This window comes from Polypterus senegalus, chromosome 6 (assembly GCF_016835505.1).
Source record: "Polypterus senegalus isolate Bchr_013 chromosome 6, ASM1683550v1, whole genome shotgun sequence".
Classification (NCBI taxonomy): domain Eukaryota; kingdom Metazoa; phylum Chordata; class Cladistia; order Polypteriformes; family Polypteridae; genus Polypterus; species Polypterus senegalus.
The window spans coordinates 7,736,481-7,754,250 of record NC_053159.1 but is presented as its reverse complement, the minus strand read 5'-3'; the positions used below and the strand labels follow the sequence as shown (position 1 = coordinate 7,754,250).

At 41.5% G+C, this 17,770-nt stretch overlaps 1 protein-coding gene across 6 annotated transcripts in view; it reads right to left on the bottom strand.

Annotated features, from left to right (window-relative positions):
- Positions 1–17,770, bottom strand: part of LOC120530767 (receptor tyrosine-protein kinase erbB-4-like) — a 799,040-nt gene that overhangs the window by 724,837 nt on the left and 56,433 nt on the right. The window lies entirely within an intron of this gene.

Genomic DNA, 17,770 nt, shown 5'->3' with positions numbered 1-17,770 from the left:
CCATTTGCTTACGCAACAGTTGCCAGATATAATTGAGCTTTGCAAGAACGCGTTTGCTGTCCTTTTTAAAGACTACAATTTCACCTCATTTAAAAACCCACTGTAGTTTGGTGCGTGATAGGTGGGTGTGGGGTTAGATTGGCTATTTAACTACAGTGTTGAAAATGCTGTTTTAATTTGAAACATTCATCATAGGCTAGCTGGCTGGACCGGTTGAGAGCGGAGACAAAACACAATCCTTTGTGCCTCCAGCTGGGCTGGGATCCACACAGGAGGCACTAAAAATGTCTCCAAAGAAAACGCATACACGTTCTAAGAAAAAAGGCAGCTATTCGCCTACAGTTTTGTGAAAAAGTAAGTATACCCTACAGAAATTGTTGCCCTTTTCAACATACTCAAAAAGACAAACAGTAGATCTTTATGCAAACACTGTCTTCAGAAAAAAGGTGATGACACATCAAATTGAACTTGGTGCATTCATTCTCAATCTGTAAATCAAGAAAAATGCAGATTTGTCACATGGAAAGAATAAGTACAGCCCTACATGTATCACCACCTTGAATCCGTCAAATTATAATCGGTTGTTCCAGGTTAGAACCACCTTAGGGTGGACCATGTCTTATTTGAACCACAGATATTGAGGGTCCGGTGTTGTCTTTGCTGTTGACTTGTGTGGTGTCATCATGCCCTATGTCTGTCAGAAAGAAGGTTGTAGATGCCCATGAGTCTACAAAGCGATTTCAAATAATCGCCAAATTATTTGAAAGCAGTCATTCCACTGTAATGAAGATCATCTACAAGTGGTGTAAATTCCACATAACTGCTAATTTGTCCATGACTGGAGGAGGTTGGGAGCAGGTGCTGATCGTCGATTGTCGCGCCAACCACACAAATGGATTGGGACCCAAGTGCAGCGGGTGACACTTCAGCCATTGTAAAAAAAAAGTCACACTGTTCCATTGTGGTGCTGAAGTGCCAATCCTGCCACCAACCCCCAGGTTTTCCCAGTAAGTTGTCGGACCTGATGCAGATTAATGTCATACCCTTGCAGGTTAAGGGCCTTGCTCAAGGGCCCAACAGAGTAGAGTCACTTCTGGCGTTTACAGGATTTGAACTGGCAACCTTCCAATTGCCGGCACAGAGCCACCACTCTGCCTCAGGAAACTCAGCCTAGCAGCTGACTGTTTGATACTAATAAGAATCTCCAAGAAAACCCCGACATTTCATCTGCAAGTTATCTCTTGGAAAAGTCGGTGACATTGTGCATGCACCTACATTTAGAAATAGGTGTGCTGTCCAAAAAGACCATTAGAGCAAGTATACAGTTTGCCACTGAACAACTAGCTAAAGACCAGGCTTTCTGGAACTGTGGACAGATGAATTAAAGATAGAGTTGTTTGGCCACAATAACATTAGACATGTTTGGTACAAACCAAAGACAGCACTTCAGGAGAAGAACCTCCTGAACTACCGAATGTGAAGCATGGAGGTGAAAACGTTATGGTTTGGTTTTGCTTTGCTGCCTCAGGACTTAGGCAGCTTGCATTCACAGAGTGCATTATGAATTCTGCCTCATATCAAAGTGTGCTTGAGATATACAGTATGTGAGGCCAACAGTCCAAAAGTTGAACTTGAACTGGAAATGGACCTTTCAACATGATTATGATCCAAAGCACACTAGCAAATCCACTAAGGAATGGCTAAAAAGAAGAAATGAAGGGTTATGGAGTGCCCTAGTCAAGGTTCTGATTTAAATCCCATTGAAATGACGTGGGGAAATTTGAAACATGCAGTCCATTCAAGAAACCCAAAAACATCTTGCAATGGAAGGATTTTTGTAAAAAGGAGTGGTCAAAAATTTTACAGTCTACTGGGCAGTTATGCAAAATACCTACAAGAAGTCATTTCTGCTAAAGGGGGCAATACTGTACCAGCTTCTCATGCCCAGGGTGAGCTTACTTTTCCTCCAGTAGACCACCACATCTTATTGATATTTTTGATGAATAAATGATTGAAAAGCCAAACTTTCAATGCATTTTTATTCAAGCATATCACCTTTATCTGCAAGAAGATCTACCGTTTGCCTGTTCGGATATGTACTTATTTTTCTTGCCTACTTTAAACAAGTTATACTTTATTTTGTTAGTTAGTGTTTGTTTTGTTAGTTTTATTTTGTTTATATGTGCCAGTAAATGAGTCCAGACCTTGGTCCCCAAAATTTCATTTGGGTTTGTTGTCCTTAATTTCACTATATATATCTATACTAATAAAAGGCAAAGCCCTCACTGACTCACTCACTGACTCATCACTAATTCTCCAACTTCCCGTGTAGGCAGAAGGCTGAAATTTGGCAGGCTTATTCCTTACAGCTTACTTACAAAAGTTAAGCAGGTTTCATTTAAAAAATTCTTACACGTAACGGTCATAACGGTCGATAACCGTCGACAACGTCCGCCATGTTGAACTTTCTTATTTATGGCCCCATCTTCACGAAATTTGGTAGGCGGCTTCCCTGCGCTAACAGAAACCAATGTACATACTTATTTCGGTGGTATGACGCCACTGTCATCCGCCATATTGAACTTTCCAACGTCACTAATTCTCCACCTTCCCGTGTAGGTAGAAGGCTGAAATTTGGCAGGATCATTCCTTACAGCTTACTTACAAAGGTTAAGCAGGTTTAATTTCGAAATTCTACACGTAACGGTTATAACGGTCAACAACGTCTGCCATGTTGAACTTTCTTATTCATGGCCCCATCTTCACGAAATTTGGTAGGTGGCTTCCCTGCGCTAACCGAAACCAATGTATGTACTTATTTTGGTGGTATGACGCCACTGACAGCCGCCATATTGAACTTTCCAACGTCACTAATTCTCCAACTTCCCGTGTAGGTAGAAGGCTGAAATTTGGTACTTATTTCGGTGGTATGATGCCACTGTCGGCCGCCATATTGAACTTTTCAACAGTCTTTGTTACTTATAGGCCCATCTTCAAGAAATTTGGTACACGGGTTCCCAACGCTAACTAAATCCTACTTACGTACATATATACGTCCATAGCTTGCAGCTCGGTCACCGTGTGAGGTGGCGTTGGGTCCCCCATCCCAACGCCTCCCACGTTGTTGGCTGCCTGCCTATATAAGGCCGTCAATCGCTCCAGTCTCTACATTCCCTTCCTTGCTTCGCCACGGGATTCACGTCTCCCTGCTGATAACTACAGCCTTTTTATTTACGGCTTCTCCGCTGTTTTATTGTTCATTTATTAAGATTATAGTTATTGTTTAGGTATTTTAGACTTTGCATTGTTCAGGTACCCATTTCCTTTATCATTCCAACCGTACCCCCATTAACATGTCTATCGAGGTGATCACCATCGATCAAAGAACTGTCACTTACCGAGTGGTTTCCATGCCTGGAGATGGCACCTGCCTTTTCCATTCTCTGTGTTACATATTGCACGGCCATATCAGGCTCACTCTTGATATCTGGAGGAACATTGTGTCTTATGTATTGAATGACTGGGACAGGTTCAAGGTGTGGACTGATGGAGGTACAGGAGATAATTATACTACACAGGAGCACTAGAAGAGTGAAATGCTTAAGTCCTTCACCTATGGATCTGCATGTGAGTTGATGGCTGATCCTTAACAAATAATTATTGGTATATTTTCCTTCAGTTAAAAAGGTTTCATTTTCTTCTTAATAAAAATTTTAAGGCAGTACTTCGCCGCTGCGAAGCGTGGGTATTTTCCTAGTCTATCTATATAATCTATATGCCTATCTATCTATCTATCTATCTATCTATCTCTATATATATATATATATATATATATATATATATATATATATATATATATATATATATATATATAGAGGGCGGCAAGGTGGCAGTGGTAGCACTGCTGCCTCGCAGTTAGGAGACCTGGATTCGCTTCCCGGGTCCTCCCTGCGTGGAGTTTGCATGTTCTCCCCGTGTCTGCGTGGGGTTCCTCTGGGCACTCGGTTTCCTCCCACAATCCAAAGACATGCAGGTTAGGTGGATTGGCGATTCTAAATTGGCCCTAGTGTGTGCTTGGTGTGTGGGTGTGTTTGTGTGTGTCCTGCGGTGGGTTGGCACCCTGCCCAGGATTGGTTCCTGCCTTGTGCCCTGTGTTGGCTGGGATTGGCTCCAGCAGACACCCGTGACCCTGTATTTGGATTCAGCGGGTTAGACAATGGATGGATGGATATATATATATATATACAGGGAGTGCAAAATTATTAGGCAAGTTGTATTTTTGAGGATTAATTTTAATATGGAACAAACACAGTGCTATCAGTCAATCCAAAATGTTAATAAACCTGAAACCTGAATGTTTCACAACGGAAATGTGAGTGTGAACATCATCAGGGGAATACATATGTGCACAATTATTAGGCAACTATTAGTGTGCAGATTTATTATGCAACTAAAGGAAAAATGAAAATTTTCCCATCTCACTTGTTTATTTTCATCTGTTATAGTGAGAATAATAAACAAACACCTCAAAATTTACAAATAAACATCTCTGACATTTCAAAAAAAAATCAATCAATCAATCAATGACCAATATAGCCACCCTTCTTTCCAATAACAGTCATAAGCCTTTCCATTCATGGAGTCTGTCAGTTTCTTGATCTGTTGACGATCAGCTTTTTGTGGAGCAGTGACTACAGCCTCCCAGACACTCTTCAGAGAGGTGTATTGTTTTTCTCCCCCGTAAATCTAGCGTTTAAGAAGTGCCCACAAGTTCTCGATAGGGTTTAGGTCAGATGAGGAAGGGGCCATGTCATTATTCCTTCATCTTTAAGGCCTTTACTGGCTGGCCACGCAGTGGAGAACTTCGATGCAAGTGATGGAGCATTGGCCTGCATAAAAATCATGGTCTTTTCCTGTATCACTGTTTGAAGAAAGTGTCTTCGAAAAACTGGCAGTAGGTTTGGGAGTTGATTTTGAGTTCATCTTCAATGCAAAAAGGTCCAACTAGCTCATCTTTAAAAATACCAGCTCATACCAGTACCCCACGTTGGAGTGGAGCTCTGTGCCCATTACTGATCCACAGGTCCATCCATCTGGTCCATCAAGAGTCACTCTCATCTCATCGGTCCATAAAACCTTTGAAAAAATCTGTCTTCAGATATTTCTTGGCCCAGTTTTGACGTTTCAACTTATGTTTCTTGTTCAGTGGTGGTTGGGTTTCAGCCCTCCTTACCTTGGCCATGTCTTTGAGCACTGAACACCTTGTACTTCTGGGCACTCCAGGTAGGTTGCAGCTCTGGAATATGAAAGTACTGGAGGATAATGGGTTCCTGGTAGCTTCACGATTGATTCTTCTCAAATCTTTGGCAGCTAATTTGCATCTTTTGTTCTCAACACGTTTCTTGCGACCCTGTTGACTATTTGCAACAAAATGTTTGATGGTTCTGTGATCACACACCAATATCTTAGCAATTCCAAAAGTGCTGCATCCCTCTGAAAGACTTTTTACAATTTTTGACTTTTCAGAGTCAGTTAAATCTCTTTTTGGCCCATTTTGCCTGAGGAAAACTAGCTGCCTAATAATTCTGCACACCTTGATATAGGGTGTTGATCTCCTTAGGCCACACCCTCCCTCATTACACAAATACACATCACCTGACGTGCTTAAATCCAATAAGCATTCAAGTTAATACAGCTTGGAGTTGGAATATACGCATTAAAAATGATGATATGGTCAAAATACTCACTTGCCTAATAATTGTGCACACAGTGTATATATATATATATATATATATATATATATTGTGGAGGATGGCCGGCTGTTTATCCCGGCCAATACCCCCAAGCCGCCAGGTGGAGCCCTCCTTGCAGCATGGAGGTCCTCAGAAGACCAGCAGGGCATCATGGACAATGTGGTTTTTATGCACAGCCCTGCTGGATGCCATGGGGGCCACTAGGGGACGCTGCAGGGAGGAGCAATTTTCCCTACACCCCGGAAGCACACGTGGACAAGAGGAATGACGTGCTTCCGGGGTGAAGAAAAGAACTTGTACCTGACCCAGAAGTGATTGAGTGTCACATGGACTGGGGAGTAGGAACACTTCTGGGTCAGGAGATATAAAAGGACTATGGGAGCTCCCAGACGGCGAGCTGAGCCAGGTGGAAAGGTGGCAACGCGTCTGGGAGCTGGAGGATTGATTTATTGTGTATTGTTAGTGATTTGTGAGTATTATATGAGTATAGTGGAGGAGAGGGTGTTTTGTACACTGTGGAGATTTAATAAAGTCAGAATTTGGACTTTTACCTGGTGTCTGGAGTCGTGGACAGGGGTTCAAGGGAGCGAGAGCGCCCCCATCTACCACTATATACTATATATATATATATATATATATATATATATATATATATTTAAATATATATATATTGTCTCACACGTGTGTATGGGAGTCAGCTAAAGGGCCTGAGTAAGGGCAATTCCACACCAGACCAGCAGGTGGCAAAGTATATTGCAGACCACTTACAGGAAATTCCGCCTAGCCCTGATGATGTCACTTCTAGTTCTGGGCCCATTGCCATCACTTCCCGGTTCAACCTAATGACAACACTTCCGGGTCCGGCCCCACTGATATCACTTACTCTGCTTTCCCTTAAAACCGCCATTGTTACCTCAGCAATTCAGTTCTGTTCTGGACTCAAACCGTTATATCACTTTCAACAGTTGTGCAGCCAGGAAAAATTATATGGATGGCTGCCCCAAACCTTTTCGTGGCTCGATATATCTATCTATCTCTCATTCACTTCTGTTATTCCCTAATATTTGCCATAACTGAATAGCTTTGCAAGTCCCATTTCATGAAAATTTCAACGGCCAGATGTTCTCAAGCAAAGAAGGAATTAATTATAATTTCTTTTTAAAATTTGTCATTTTATTTAGGCAAGTGCAAATTGTTACTATGTGTGAATATGGTGGGTGTACATGTCTAATTAAGAGTGGTCTTTGCGAGAGTCCTGTCCAGGCTTGTTTTCTGCCTTTGGCCACCACAACCATGAAATGGGTTGAGTAGTTTCTAACACCATCTACTGACCTCAGTCCACTCCGTGCCAGCACAGCCCTTGAATGCACCTAAATATTTCAAACAATATTCGTCACAGTGACTGACATTACAACATGTTGATAGAAACTGTCCCAGTGGCTTAGAAGGGAGGAGTGAAGAAAGAGACTGTACAGGATGGCCGAGCTCTTTAACTATTCTGTTTGCCTTTCTAAGGCAGCAAGTGTTGCGTATGTCCTGAACAGAAGGCAGCTGGGTGTTGGGTCACATTCTGTGCCATCTTCACTATCCTCTACAATGTTGAGCACTGGAGGAAAACCACAGACAAAACCCCACACAGACATAAAGAGAGTTTGCAGAGACCCACCATGTGCAGGACCCAAGCCATGAAGTGGCTGCACTAAGCACTGTGCCACTATGCTACCCAACATAAATTGTGTTAAAGAGAACAATAAGAAGAGAAGCTTTGATGTTAATAAAATATTCTGTCAGAATCCGGCCAGTTCCAATAACCCTTTCACATGAGGTACCCCACGTTTGGTTATAGGCTGATTATCATATGCAGGCGCCAGAGACAAATTATATAATCTTAATTTGATTACCCCACCTCAAAACCCAGTGTCTCTTCTGCGGTTATTGTGACTTTACCCGCGTATCATTCTTGTTTCTTAGTAGCCTGCGTTTGCCAAAGGCATTTGTAAAGTATGAAGAGATTAAAAGACAGAGTTTTCTTATCTAATGAGGCCGCAGAGGTTCCAATTTCGGCAAAACAATACCCTGAAATCAAGTATGAATAAATGGATCAGGATTGATGATACAGCTCACTTTTAAACAACCGCACAACTATTAGATTGCTGTGGAGTAAGTAAAACATAAATAATCATGTAAGTCGATAGATAAATAAAGAATAGGCATTATGCTAATGATGCGACTGTATGCTTATTATTGTAGCTAATTCTCTTCATTATAAGCAAAAGGCAAACAGAAACTGTGAAGACTGCCAGGGTGGCATTGTTTTCATTGGCCCTTGACAATGGCTGCTCAAATCCCTGCCTTTTACATCCATTAGCCACCCAGCCAGACCCCTGGGGCATTAAGGCAGTTAGGGCTGGCAGTCTTAGAGATACTGTGCCTCTGATCTGCACACAATGCCTAGCTTACACTCTCACTGGGGCAGACTACCAGAAGTGGGCATTTGTCTGCACGCAAAAGGCATCTTGTTTGACAAATGGCCATAATATGGAAGGGTGAACGTCTGGCACTGTCACTGAAGAATTTAGACCTCTGGCTATCTGATCCAATCCTGGAGATTGTGAAATGTGGCAAAGAATGTCATGGAGCTGCGCAGAGGAATTCAGTCAAGGCAGTTATTTACAGAAAGATGGAACACACAACTCCGAATGGCAGTCTTAACCTCACTGGGTAATTTAATTTTGGCTTAAAATATTTATTTTTCCAAAGTTCGCAAGGCCATCTTCAGGATATCTGCTGCAACAGCTACTGGAAAACGGCTTGAATCTGTGAAATCAATACATGTTGGGCAAAGGAGTGTGACACGTGAGCAAAGTTTTAGAGAGGAAAATGGAGTTGGAGTGGAGAGGATGTTCATAAGAGGAGAACAAGTCACTCTGGTGAAAACTACTGAGTCATCTGTAATGAAGTTCACTTGAACGACGTTATTCTCAGACCTGTTCAGTTCAACTGAGGCTCACCCTGGCAGCACCAGGAAAAAGGCAGTTAACAGTCCTGGACTGGGTGCCAATCTATCACCGGGTCTGTATGCACCCTAAGTCATACAGACGCCATACAGACGTGAAGAATTGTGCCAACCACATACAGAAGACTGGGCACAGTATGAGAGACTCAGGGACACTGGTCAGTGTTATATTTGCTCAGTCAGCGGGCATACATCAGTATAATTACACCACAGTTAGTACATATTGGTTAATGTTACAGTTTCTGAGTTAAGTGGCAGATGTCAATGTCAGAATTGCTCAGTCAAAGGGCACAGGTCAATTATAGCTGCTTTATATTGGCTCAGCCAGGAGGGCATACATCATTGTTACTTTTGTTCTGCCCGAGCTATACAACAGTATTAAGGTTATTTGGTCAGGGGGCATAGGTTAATGTTATAGTTGTGTTTCTGAGCATGGGTCAATGTTAGAGTTACTTAGTGAGATGGCATACATCTTATTTATATATCTGGGGGCACCAGTCAATGTTATATTTGCTCAGCAAGTGGGCACATACAGATGTAATCAAACCCCAATTAGTGGGCATTGGCTAATGTTCCACTTCTGAGTGAGGTGGCATACTGTAGGTCAATGAAAATGGTGGTGTTAATCATGTGGTCAGTCTTGTTCCTACATTAGGGGACACTTGTCAGTGTTATAATTGACCAATCAGAAACTATCTGCATTAATGAGGTGGTATACAGCGGAGGTCAGTCTTATTGTTATGTCTAGGGACACTGGACAGTGTTATAGTGGGCACACCTCAATGCAATCAAACTTCAGTTAGTGGGCATTGTTTAATGTTTCAGTTCTGAGTGAGGTGGCATTGGGCAATGTTATAGTCGCTTTGTTAGTGAGCATGGATCATTGCCATAATTACTTAGTCAGGTAGCATACAGGAGGTCAGTCTTATTGCTGTGTCTGGTGGCGCTGGTCAATATTATATTTGCTAAGTTAGCATGCATACGTCAATGTAATCAAAGCTCATTTAGTGGGCATTGGTTAATGTTCCAGTTCTGAGTGAGGTCGATGTTCTAGTTGCCTTGCTGCCAAGCATGGGTCATTGTTATAGTTTCATATGGTAGGTCAGTCATATTGCTAGGTCTAGGGGCACTGGTCAATGTTATAGAGGGCACATATCAATCTAATCAAACCCCAGCTGGTGGCCACTGGCCATGGGCTAATGTTACAGTTTCTGGCATACTGTAGATCAATGTTATAGGTGTGTTGTTGGCAAGCATGGGTCAGTGTTATAGAGGACACACATCAATGTAATCAAAGCTCAGTTAGTGCGCATTGGTTTATGTTCCAGTTCTGAGTGAGGTGGCACAGGTTGATGTTCTAGTTGCTTTGTTAGTGAACATCGGTCACTGCTATAGGTTCTTAGCGATGTGGTATATAGTAGGTCAGTCTTATTGCTACGTCTGGCGGCACTGGTCAATGTTATAGAGGGCACACATCAATCTAATCAAACCCCAGCTGGTGGCCACGGGCTAATGTTACAGTTTCTGGCATACTGTAGATCAATGTTATAGGTGTGTTGGCAAGCATGGGTCAATGTTATAGATGCTTAGCGAGGTGGCATAGGTTAATTCTATATTTGCTTAGTCAGGGGGTGTATGTCAAGATGATTTTTGTTCAGCCCAAGCTATATAAAACCTAAAAGTCATGCATTTGGGGACTTAGAGTGGGTCAGAAGTGTAGGTCAGTATCGTAGATGCTTAATGGGATGGCATGGGCTAGTTTTATTATTGCTCATGGGGGTAATTTTCAATGTTATGTTTGTTCAGTTAGTGAGCCTAGGCCATTCTTGCTTAGTGAGGTGGCATAGGCCAGTGTTACTGGGCATAGTTTAGTGTTATAGTTGCTTAGCTTTTTTCTGGCCAGGGTGCTTATCAACGTCATAATAATTTACTCCTGTCAGCTTTATAGATGTGGCATTACGGGTTAAGGCCCATGCTCCAGTTATCCAAAGTCACCGCTATGGTTGCTCAGTTGTCCCTCATCTGCTACATCCCTGAAACGGTAAGAAATGAAGTTGCACATCCTGCCTTCGCGGCCTGAATTAAGTCAGCACATCAGTCTTAAATCTCCCATCACAGGTTACTCGTCTTTCGCGGCAGGTGAACGAAGGCGGTAAGTAGTGAAGCGAGATCATTTATAAACTCTGCCTTCAGAGGACATCTCGCAGATGAGAAAAAAGAAGACAACCTGACAGCCAGAGGCCACCATCACAGCCTGCTACAATTCAATCACAGCCCTCAGCTGAGCTGCTGGATGGACCGGCATCTGGTCAGCGCCAAGGTATGTTTTTTTTTTTGGTCTTTTTTCCTCTTTTCCTCAGAGCTATTAAGAGAAAATTTTTTTAACAACAACTCTTTCAAATAATTTTTTCCGGAACTGAAATGCTGGAGGAAATGTGAAGGAAAAGGCAATTTCGGTCCTTCACTTTCAACCCTCCATCAACTCTCCTATCTTAATGACGGGGTTCAACTTTCGAGCACCTGGACTTTTCAATGAACAGGTCACTCAGAAAACCGGTGGCCTTGGATCATGATAGAAAGATATAACCTGGGTAACAGAATGAAAAAATGAAAAAGCAAGGAGAAGAGCTGCCTCAGAATTTGCCAAGGCTGACAGTTTATTATTACTAAACACCAAAAAGGCTGAATGGAAGTGACAGGAAGATGCGATAAGTACAACAGGCTGTCTCATTACACGCGTGTCCTACTGCGTCGCAGAAAACATGCCTCGCTTTGTGACATTTACTAAAGAAACAAATCACGCAGCCCATTTAACATGGCAGGGTTTTGTGGTCCTGTTTCCCAATGGCCTTCATTGTGTGAGGTGTCATATTGTTTTCCGTGGCCTGCAACTGTATGCCTTTCTGAAAAAATTCTGTGTTGGGCTTTAAAAGAAAACCAGCAATATGAGACTTGATGATTTTTACCGTAAGGTGTCAGATTCCTGTTATGCAGAACATCCAGGGTTGGCACCTCCTTGCACCCAACAATGCAGAGAGATGATACAGAAAAAGAGCTCCAGCACAAGGCTGCTCTGACACAGCTCTAGTGACCCTGGGTTCAAATCTCAGCCTGGCACCTGTCTATGTATAACTTGGCATTCTGCTGCACCTTCAAGAACTCTTGTGCTCATCCTTTCAAGTTCGGTGAACTGATGGCACTATATTGGCCCACTATTAGCCTTTGATGGATTGACATTCCTTACGGGAGTGGTTTGGCTTAATGCTGCGGACCGATGTTTCAGGTCTCTGAGATCATCAATACTGTGATATAAGAAACGGCATTGCTCGCTCATAGCTGCAGAGACCCGGGTTTAAATCCTATGTTGGACCACATGTGTGTGGACTTTACAAACAGTGCTCCTTCTAATATTTTTTTCTAATCTGCAGATGTGACTAATGTATGATGTGTATAATGTCTGACCCTTTAGCACCACAAAGAAGTGTGCAGTTGTGTGGCACCCATAAAAGAGGCGTACAGCTGCATGGCAGTGCAGCTTAAAGGGAACAAAGTTGGCAAGTTCTCCTCATGCTCATGGAGTCGAGTGCTCATCCCAATACTAGAGAAGTGCCACTTTATCGGTCATGCTTTCACTCAAACTGGGCCCATACAGAAATGACAATGTATATAGCAGATTTTACATTATTTATCCAGCCTTCCATTATCAAGCCTGCTTATCTAGTTCAGTGTCAGACAACTGATGATTATCCTGGCAGCACCGGGCAAAAGCCAGCCCTAGACAGGGCATAGTTTATTCATATTATATTATATTATCCATTCATGACTCCATTTTCTTAACCTGCATACCCAAAGTCCGAGTCCCATGCCAGCTTGAACCTAACTCATCAACCATCGAACATGAGGCAGGAACAAACCGTGTACAGATTGCCAGGCCATTACAGGATGAACACACACACACACACACACACACACACACACACTGAGGCCAATTCACCTAACCTGAATATCTTTGCACTGTATGTGGAAACTGGAGCACCCAGAGGAAACCTACATGGCTAATAAGCAAATTACATGCAGGGAGCACCGGGGACTTGAACAACAGTCTGTAAGGCAGCAGCGCTATCACTGTTCTGCCATGCTGCCCATATATACTCCACATAAGGTGGACATGACATGACATATAATTCTCATACCCACATAATCATAACATAACACAGGTTTCTCACACATACTTTAAATATAACAACAAAATAGTACATAACTTTAGATTCTCATAACTGCTTAATTATAATATAACATAAAATGCAAATACATTAGTAATTACAATATAACATAAGTCCATAAATAGTTAATTATAACATAACATAAAATTCCCATACTCAATTTATTATAACATAAAATTCTCATACTCAGTTTATTATAACATAAAATTCTCATACCTGCTTAATTATATGATGTCCATACCCACTTAATTATAACATAACATACTATAAGATGTCATTTGCTGCTTAATCTATACTAATAAAAGGCAAAGCCCTCACTGACTGACTCACTCATGACTAATTCTCCAACTTCCCGTGTAGGTAGAAGGCTGAAATTCGGCAGGCTCATTCCTTACAGCTTGTTTACAAAAGTTAAGCAGGTCTCATTTCGAAATTCTACACGTAACATTCATAATGGTTGACAACGTCTTATTAATGGCCCCATCTTTGCGAAATTTGGTAGGAGGCTTCCCTGCGCTAACCGAAACTGATGTACTACTTATTTCGGTGGTATGACGCCACTGTCGGCCGCCATATTGAACTTTCCAATGGTCTTTGTTATGGGCCCATCTTCAAGAAATTTGGTACACCGGTTCCCAACGCTAACTGAATCCTACTTACGTACATATATACTTCCATAGCCAGAAGCTCGGTCACCGTGTGAGACAGCGTTGGGTCCCCCATCCCAACACCTCCCACGTTGTTGGCTGCCTGCCTATATAAGGCCGTCCATCACTGCCGTCTCTTCATTCCCTTCCTTGCTTCACCACGGGATTCATGTCTCCCTGCTGATAACTGCAGCCTTTTTATTTAATCCACAGCTTCTCCGCTGTTTTATTATTTGTTTATTATGATTATAGTTATTGTGTAGGTATTTTAGACTTGCTTTACATTGTTCAGGTACCCATTTCCTTTATCGTTCCAACCGTACCCCCATTAACATGTCTATCGAGGTGATCACCATCGATCAAAGAACTGTCACTTACCGAGTGGTTTTCATGCCCGGAGATGGCACCTGCCTTTTCCATTCTCTGTGTTACATATTGCACAGCCATATCAGGCTCACTCTTGATATCCGGAGGAACATTGTGTCTTATGTATTGAATGACTGGGACAGGTTCAAGGTGTGGACTGATGATGGTACAGGAGATAATTAGACTACACAGGAGCACTAGAAGAGTGAAATGCTTAAGCCCTTCACCTATGCATCTGTATGTGAGTTGATGGCTGCCGCTGAATTGTTCGGTTGTCGCTTTCAAGTGTACCGAAATGGCCAAATATTTTACACCTTTGGACAACCGCCAATGCCTCTTAAACATCTTAGATTCACAGGTGACGATTTCAGTAGTGGATATTTTGATGTTTATGAATGTTTAAACTCTCAAAAGCTGGATGTGAAGTTATCGATGAAACCGGTTGTGTGCTTACAACGCTTGACAGATGCCGAATGTCACTTCAACACAACAAGTCCTACAAATACTGACGTAATTGAAACAAACCATGAAACTCAAACCGATTATGACAGCAGCAATCCAAGCTGTGAGATTTGAGGCAAGATTACTGTTCACATGGCCAACTGTACGTTGCATGCTCAAGAGTAAGCTCAGCGCACAGCTTGGTCACGTTACAACCGGAGGGCCTAACTAACAACGTGGTATATAAAGAGATTCTTAACAAATAATTATTGGTATATTTTCCCTCAGTTTAAAAAGGTTTACTTTTCTTCTTAATAAAAATTTTAAGGAAGTACTTCACTGCTGCGAAGCACGAGTGTTTTGCTAGTGATAATATAAAATAACATCCTCATACCCATTTAATTAAAATATAATATTCTCGTACTTACTTAATTATAACTTCAGATAAATCAAGATATTTATATGTCCCATCAATTATAATACAACATCAGATTTTCATACCTCCTTAATTATAAGATTACCCATACCCACCTAATTAAAACATAAAATTATGTAAGATACTCCTTCCCACTTAATTACAATATAACATACCCATTTAACTTTAACAACATAAGATTATCATACCCACTTAACTCGAATCCCGTAAACGGCAGAAGTGACTCTACTCCATTGGGCCCTTGAGTAAGACCCTTAACCTGCAATTGCTTCATCCTGGGTAAAACATCCTTGTTAAACTTCACCCAGCCCCACCACCTGGTCCTCCAACTTACAGGGAAAACCTGGGGGTCAGCGCATGCTCCCTAACTCTCTCCCTCTCTCTCTTAATTATAACCAAACCTAATACAGAATAACATCCTCGTACCACCCAAGTATAACATAGCAAAGCATACTGCTTAATTACAAGATGCCTATACTCACTTAACCACTATATAATATAGCATAAAATTCTCATACCTGCTTAATTATGGCCTAATATAATATAAGATGCCCATACCCAATTAAGTATAACATAACAAAAAGATGCTCATACCCAATTAATTACAACCTTACCTTACCTAACACAAAATAATATTCTCATACCAGCTTAATTACATAACATAATTCTTAATTATAAGACACCCATACCCACATAACTACAAATAACATACGATTCTATTATCTACTTAATTATATCCTATCCTAATATAAGACGCCCATGTTGTCTTAATTATAATACACTGTAATATAACATAATATAACATAACATCCTCGTACCCGTTTAATTGTAACGAAACATAAGATGCTCATACCCAATTAATTGTAAGATAATGATACCCCCTTAACTACAATTGAGATAACATAAAATTCTCCAGTCCACTTAATTATAACATAATCCAACGTAAGATGCCCATCATGTCTTGATCATAACATAACATAACCACATAACATAATAAAACATAACACAACAAAACATAACATGACATAACATGACCTGGCATCCTCATACCTGTTTAATTATAACGTAGCATAAGATTATCATACCAGCTTAATTATAACAGAACATAGTATAAAATAATATAAACATACCACTTATTTATAAGATACACATACCCACTTCACTACTGTATAACCTACCCCTAAAATTCTCATATTGTAATCTAACTTAACATAAGATTCCCAAACCCAGTTAACTACATACAATAGAACATAAAATCCTCATACCCAATTAATTCTAGCCTAACCCAACAGAACCCTCTCCAAGCCGCTTAGGCCGATTTTGGCTCAACAGATGTCAGAGCCTATCCCAGCTCAATCTGGGCTCAAGGCAGGAAGCAGCCCAGGCCAGGGTGCCAGTCTGTTACAAGTGCCACTCCTGCACACCCCCACTGACCCTCACAGATCTGTCCTAAACGTGAGAGGCTGGCCGGTGGCGCAGTCGTTAGAGTTGCTGATTCCTCTCTCCAGGTTCCTGTAGAAGTCAGAGGTTCATTTATAGGTGAAGAATATCTAAACAGTGTTAATAAAGAAGAAAGTTAAGCAACAGAAGGCTTTTTCCTCTACTGTGTCAGCCATCTCTGTGATTCAACTCAATGAGAGCTCGCGGCAGAAAGATGTCTGGATGTTTACCAAGTGTTCTGATAGTCTGCCATTGAGCAAATTCTCTTTTGATATCCCTGCACTGCTTTAATGAACGGCAAGCATTTAGTCTTCTCGTTTCATTACACAGAAGAGGCTTTAGGCAGTTAGGAAAAAAATAGTTTTTTGATTTGGCCCCCCAATTCCTGTTTAGGCTTCTGTGCTGCACAGTCATTGATGTTGATTGCCATGGGATTTTCCATCAGTCATTCATCTCTACAAGTTGGATTAACTTTATCTTTTTTAATGTTACCAAGAATTTCAGATCCTTCTGAAAATGCTTGAATTGCAGTGTGGTTGTGTTTTATTTTGAACCTCGGCTATTTGCTTTGGGCTCTCTTTAAATTCTTTCAGTTGTGGTATTTTTTTTCCTCTTTGTTGTGATTCCAGTTAATTTTAACAGACTCATTCTTTAATAGCAGCAGTATGGACATTTACTCTATCCTTTGCTCCATTTTCTGAACCCACTTAAGCCACTTATGGTTTAGTGGATTCATGGCCTATCTTGGCGGCACTAGATGGAAGTAGAATGCAAATGTTGGACAGCCCTTCATAAGGCCTCCTCACCTACACCCAACACTCACTCTTATTTGCCAAATATCCCAACTGAAACATATCTGGGATGTAACAGGAAAATGAACCAGGAGGAGAATCAACACAGACACTGAGGGAACATCCCACACAAACATGATATCTCCTGAACCGTCCTTATGGACAGGCACCCTAAATTGTACCCAGTATGAGTAAAGTGGCAATCATTCGCCAATCCCTTTCTTTCAAGTCACTTTTATCATTGCAGGCCTATCGGATGTGAGGCACAGTAGTTAGTGTGGTTGTCTCTTAGCACGGACCTGGGTTTGAATTTGTCACTGTATGTGTGGAGACTGCATTACCATGCCATATGTTTGTAGCTTCTCTCTAGGTATTCCACTTTTCAGCCATATCCCAATGATGCCCTTTAGGTGGGCTGGTGACACTAAATTAGCCCTTTGTGGGAGTGAGCGTGCCCGATAATGGCAACCCATCCAGAGTTCCTTCCTACCTTGCGCAACAAAAAAGTTAGATTTGCCTTCTGCTTTTTATTACCCTGTAAGTGTGATCAGAAAATGGATGGGTGGACAAATAAGTGCTTCGGTGTATGTGTGCCCAGTAATGGACTGGCAATCCATTCTAGACTTGGTTCCTGCCTTTGGACAAAGAGGTTTCAAG